This window comes from Camelus bactrianus, chromosome 36 (genome assembly GCF_048773025.1).
Source record: "Camelus bactrianus isolate YW-2024 breed Bactrian camel chromosome 36, ASM4877302v1, whole genome shotgun sequence".
Taxonomy (NCBI): Eukaryota; Metazoa; Chordata; class Mammalia; order Artiodactyla; family Camelidae; genus Camelus; species Camelus bactrianus.
In genome coordinates, this window is record NC_133574.1 from 12098634 (window position 1) to 12105075 (window position 6442).

The 6442-nt window shown below is 38.6% G+C and overlaps 1 non-coding gene across 1 annotated transcript; it reads right to left on the reverse strand.

Moving 5' to 3' along the window:
- Positions 1–6144: 6144 nt before the first annotated feature.
- Positions 6145–6217, reverse strand: TRNAS-AGA (transfer RNA serine (anticodon AGA)). Its single transcript has one exon. It is a non-coding gene; the product is annotated as a tRNA-Ser (tRNA).
- Between the last annotated feature and the right edge of the window lie 225 nt (positions 6218–6442).

Consider the following 6442-nt stretch of genomic DNA (forward strand, 5'->3'; position numbering starts at 1 on the left):
AATGAAGACAGGACAAAATCAGCCCTCGATATCATCTGGGCTACTGTATCTCTCCTTAACTGAAGTCAGACCTCAGACCTGAGATTTTCATTTACAGGAACCAATAAATCCCATGCATCCTCATTTTTTGGTTGTTGTTTAAACACATTGGAGATTGATTTTGTCACCTACAATCAAAAGACTCCAAATCTGAAAATGAATAAAAAATAAAATAAGAAAAATTCTTCTACCTATAGACATAATTCCTTCAGAACAGTGCATTGTTTGTATATTAAAAATCATTTTATATATTAATTTTATTCTCAAGCCTATCATAAGCATAACAATTTGACATGTCATAAAATATATTCATGGACACACTTTTTCATGACTGTATAATATTCTACTATGTGAAGTGTTGGAAGAATATTTTGGCTGAGATTTTATATATATATACATATCAAAGTATGTCTGTGACTTTCATCCATACTGACTTTTCCCTGCCATTTTGAAATACTTCCTTATTAAAAGTTTTTCAAAGCTGAATTAGTGGATTAAAGCATATGAATATTTTTGACTCTTGATATGAACTGCCAGACTGCTCTCTAAGAAGGTTGGAGGAGTACACCGGAAACTAACACAGCATTGTAAATCAACCATACTTCACAAAAACTATCCAGTAGCCTAGGCATGGGATTGGTGATCACTGGCTCTTCATCCTCATAAACAGAGCTGTGTCACTTGAGAGGTGGAAAACTATTTCATTCTGATGTGCACTGACTGAATTACTATTGGAGTGTGACATCTATTTTTTCCTTTGTGAATATGTGTTCATCTTCTCTGCCTTCTACGCTCCTGAGATGTTTTGGTGTTACGTTTGAAGTGATCTGAACTCTCTGTGTATTGAAGGAATTAGCCCCTTGTCGGATTTGTAAACAAATAACATCCTCTGGTGTTTTGTTTAAAATTAGGATGCTTCTGATGCATGGAAATCTTTATATATTTTCCTCTGAAACTTACTGCTCATCTAGAAGTTGTATATTCATCCATATTTATTTCTAGTTTTTTTTCTAATTGTGTTACTTTTTTAAATGTTTCTGGAATTTCTCACAATATATGGTTCACTGTTTTATTTCAATCTTTTCTTTTCCCCTCAAGTAGCTATCATATGTTCCATTTATTGAATAACCTTTATTTATCTCCCTGATTTGTAATGCCTTCCATCTCATATATTAAATTATTATTGATATCAGAAACCATATCTGGACTTCCTGTCCTATTTTCTAATCTGGCTCTTCTTGAGCTAGTAAAACTCTCATTGTCTTATTATTATATTAGTAATATGATTTTATTCACAATAAACCACAAATCAATTTTATAAATTCTGATATTTTGGAGATATGAACTTTTAATCTAGAATCATGTGATTAAAGCTTCTTTTATGTCTTTCAGTAGTTTTTATTTATTTAACTTTTTTTGACAGTTCCTACTATCCTTTTGTTAGGCTATTCTTAGACATTTTACCTTGGTTGTTACTCTTGGAAAATTTTAGAATTCTTCATGCCTCCATCTGGTCTCTTAATCAGAATCTGGAGAATCCTAAAGCACTGATCTGATTTGAACAAATGAGTTGAAAAGAACTGGGGGAAGCACTGTGAGCAGAAGAGACTCTGGAACCTCCAGATTGGAGCCCTGCATTGGCTGAGGTGTTCTCTGGAAACAGTTTTCTCTATGAGACTACATATTCCCCAGCTTGACTTTCAGTTTCCTCAGCATTTCACATTAGATTTTAAGAAGTCTGTGGCAGATTCTTACCCAGAAAAAGAGCACTTGCACAAAGGGTTATATGTATACACTTTCCCCAGGTGGTAAAAGGAACACGCTCTTCTTCCTAATTAAAAAAATGTTTAGTCAATCAAGGGATTACACCAATGAAATGATTTTTCTCCTAACTGGTCACTAAATCCTAAGCATAATTTTAAAAAAAATAATAATTTTCAGACATAGCCTCCTTATTTTTTAACTGCATGGTTTTTTTTCCTTTTTTTTCCTTTTCTTTTCTTTTCTGTTAATGATGTCAAACAGACAACATAATACATACAGTGTTCATTTTAATATTATTTTTTGAAAATGCACATGTGAACAGCAAACTGTTTCCCTGCCATGGTCTGAGCTTAGGGGTCTGGGTACCTGACGAGGCCAAGCTGTAAAGCTCTATTCCTGAGCTTGCCTTAGATTTCAGAAGTGACGGAAGTGACAGCTTAGAGTCCGTGCAGGACAGAAAGTTTCAAAGGTGTCTGCAGCTAACTGGTCTCCACTGTGTGTTTCTTGGTTGGGCTTTATATGTTAATTAGCTACAACTCTGAAGTTTTAGAGTTTCCAATTTAGAGTTTATATTTAGATGTTTTTTAGAGATGATATCAGTAAGACTCAAGGCTTACCTGGATTATAAAAGCAGCTAGAGTATAATAAGACCTGTAACTAAGTACATGGCCCCTCCTCTGTGCCAGGAATTCTTCCAAGTAGATTCTGTACAGTAATTCGACCCGTCCTTACCACAGTCATGAGGAAGGAGCTCTCCTATTCTTATTTTATAGGAAACTATGGCACAGAGAAGTTAAGTTGTCCAAGATCACTCAGGAAGCAAGCTGCTGTGTTCAAATATGAATTTAGGCAACTTCATTCCCAAGGTCTCACTACCACAATGCTGGCCTCTCTAAACAATGCAGCATGCATTCGCAATTAAAATAAAACACTTCAATTAAAAAACAAAAAAAAAATTTAAATTTTTTTTAAATAAGGAAGAACTATAAAGTGAAATGAATCTTCATCTTCAATTTTTCAACAAGCATGTTCCAATGAAAATTTAAACTTATTAGTTGGCAATTTTAAATTTAAAATTGGCCGTTTAAATGACCAAAAAACTTTTCTTCAGTATTTTTTGTATTCTGCCAATATGATACGTTTTTGTTTTTCAGGACTCAAAAACATTATGAACATCTAATTTTGTCTAAGTTTCAGCTTTCATCTCTGAATGTACAGTCTTTCACCAACATATGCTTTGACCGCCATCTTCAGTTGTAAACAATGGGAACTATTCAAAATGGGGATTATTAGAATCTTATTACATTTTAAAAGGCAAATGTCACTTTCTATTGGTAGCTGAACCTCATTTTTTTCCTTTTATAAAAAGAGGAGTTTGACCTGCTCCCTCCAGAAATTTTCAGTGCCAATGTTCTGTAGATCTGTGATTCAATTTATAAAATCTATAGTTGAAGACATTTTCAGATGCTCCTAGTAAAAGCATTTTATTTCCAAGAGTTATTCATGCTCACAACCTGCTGTCCTGCTGCTGCTGACTGCAAGTACCATCAGCTCTAAATTATCTCAGCTGATGGAAAGAAGCAATAATACAGATGACTCAAATAATCATCTTTTCATAGCTCTGGAAGGTTGATACAAAGATATATAGTTTTATTTTTTTTAATTTTGCAGCAGGAGTGGCAGCAATAAATTTACATTTCCAATTATATAAAATGCCTAGCTCAGTGCACAAACACTGATGGCACCTCACCAAAGTTTCCCTGCTTTTTCTACCCTTTCTCTGACTTTAGGATGAGAGCCACGCTACTTTGTGCACATCCCAAAAGGAAGGGGGAGCAGTGACCAGGACTTAGTTCAAGACAAAAGGGCACCTAGTCTATGATGAAAAGGAGGCCGCAATAATGAAGGCACATGTGAAAAAATGGGAGTCAACTATAAAAACCAATGTGTCTTTCTTTCTACATCTATGTCATGGCGGCTTATTTATATTTTGCATTTTTTTATTGGTGTTATGAAAGGATACAATTCAATGCCTCTTTTCTTATACAATTACCAGCCTTTTCCTTTTCCCCCTTTTTACTGTTATTATGAAGGAAGGACCACACTTCTCTTCTGTATCCACCATTCCAGGCAGTGCTCCTTCATCTTGGCTGCACATTAGAATAACCAGAGGAGCTTTAAAAACTTCCCTATGCCAGAATGTACCCCAGGCCACTAAGTACCATCAGAGTTTGCAGTGATGGAATCCAACCACCAACATTTTTTAAGGTTCCCTGGTGATTTCAACAAGCAGCCAAGGCGGACAACTCCAAAAGTAAACAGACTAAAGTGCATCTAATCAGCGCCTGTTATTCCTGGGTAATCTCATCTTACTCCACGTGGGGACACCACACCTCTTATTCTGACCAGACTTGTTCTTCCTGCTCAACCCTGTCCCATTTGTACTCAAGTTCTGCCTGGCGCTGCTTCCAGAACTCCAGAAGTATGGTGACTAACACAGAGAGAGAACAGCAGAATGTGGATCTTCAGTGAAGACTGATGCTTCAGAAATCTGTACTTAATATTTATTACCCTTAACACTTTGGTAAATGATTAATAAAATCACATTTTTTTTAATAGGCGATACTAAAGAGAAACATGAGTTAATGCCTTTCTTTAAAGAAAAAGGAAAATGTAGATAATTTATTGAACTTGTGAAAACAGAATATCTAGCTCTCTAGCTCAGGGGAAAGGTATTAACGTGATGGTCAGAGGCAGGTGACTGTGTCTGATGCTAAAGTACCTGCTACAAGCACATTATGCCCACTAAAAACACAAAAATTGGGGGGAAGGGTGGGTATAGCTCAGTGGTAGAGCACGTGCTTAGCATGTACAAGGTCCTGGGTTCAAAACCCAGTACCTCCATTACAAAAGAAAGTTAAAAAAAAAGCACAAGTAACTGTCATAATTTAAAGGGAGTGCATTGTCCACCCTCCAAGTCTTCTCCTCACATCCCTCTGTCTCTTCTGTGTGAAGGACCTGAGGGTAGGGAAGTGGATGAGAATGCTTTAGTAGCCCCTGCATTTCTATTCCACAACCCCAGTCACACAAAATTTAAATAATATTCTTAAATGTGGAAAACTGCCATTTTCCTCAATCTTCGGTAAAGTAATTTTTAGAAATCGTCATTCTGTTTTAAGACTCAACACTTCAAATAGTAGACAAAAACAACATGAAATGTTAATTGAAAATGTGGCTTCAGGGTAAATCACCTAAGCCCTTCTTCCAACCAGACTGTTACCCCTAGGCCCCAACTACAGAGAAATTTCAGAATAACCACTGTTCCCTCCACCATTATACCTGAGTCTCTACCATGCTCTGAGAATAAAGAGAAAAGAGACACAGTCCCTGCTTCCGGGAGCTCCTAGGTGCACAGAAGTCATCATGAAATGAAGGCTGAGGAGGCGTGTTAAGAGGGCTTGTATAACAGTTAGCAGAGAGTGCTCGGGGCAGAGAGCCAGAACTGTAGCCAAGGCTTTCCCAGAGGAGAGAACCACTGTGGTGAGTTCTGAGATGCCCTAGAAGTGATCAGGTGAAGGTATAATGTTAAGGCAATTTCTCCCTGGGGAGCTGCACATGCAAAGGTGGGAGGCCAAAGAGAGCCAGGTCCCTTCCCGGAACTCCAAATAGTCTTGAAGTGAGCACAATGTGTGGGAAGCGAGGCAACCAGGTGGAGAGATCACAGGTGCACATCACAAAGGACTCTGTGTGCCTCCAAGGTAGAGTTGACATGCAAAGTGATCTAGAAAGAAACAAGATAGATGCAGGGAGACCTATTGGCAGGTTCATGTGAAGGCCTGCTTTGGCCCTGCCAGGAGGAGAGAGAAGAAAACATTTAAGCAGGTGGACGGATTGGCCACAGGTTTAATGGAAGGGAAGGAAGAGGTCAAAGATGTCGGGCAGCTTTCTGGCTTTGGCAGTGTCTTAAATTATAGTGCCATTCCCTGAAATAAGAAGGGCAGGAAGAGGGGCAAGCCATGAGAGGAGACAACTGATTCAGTTCTGGGTGGGTGCCTGTGGGCTCCAGGAGAGGTGTCCAGTAGGCAAATCAAAGTCTAGAAATCAGGAGAAAGTTCTAAGCTGAGCCAAGTAGTTTTCCTGTTTCAAGAGGATAATGGGTGTGAGTGGACAAGCTCAAGAGAAGAGGTGTGGAGGGTTAGCTCTCAACCTCCTGCACATGGGAAGCATCTGGGAGCCTTTAAAAAATAGAGTGCCCCAGCCTGGAATGGGGACTTTGTACTGTTTATTGTTTTTTAAATACGTTTTCCTTTTTGGGGGGGTAGTTAGTTTTATTTATTTTAATGGAGGTACTGGGAATTGAACCCAGGACCTCTTGCATTCTAAGCACGGGCTCTACCACTGAGCTGTACCCTCCCCACCTTTTTTTGTTTTTAGACATTAGATCTACTGAGCAGTCAGGGTTGAGACTCAACCTGTAGAGAGCAGAGAACCTTGGGATAGAGATCAAGGAGAAGCTGCCCAGAGCCCTGCAGACCCCACCAGGGGCAGCCAGAGACACAGGGAGCCTCGGACGGGCTGTGAGGAAGGTGAACTCAACACTCCCCAATGGCAAAGATGACAAACATGTTTCAAGTACCCA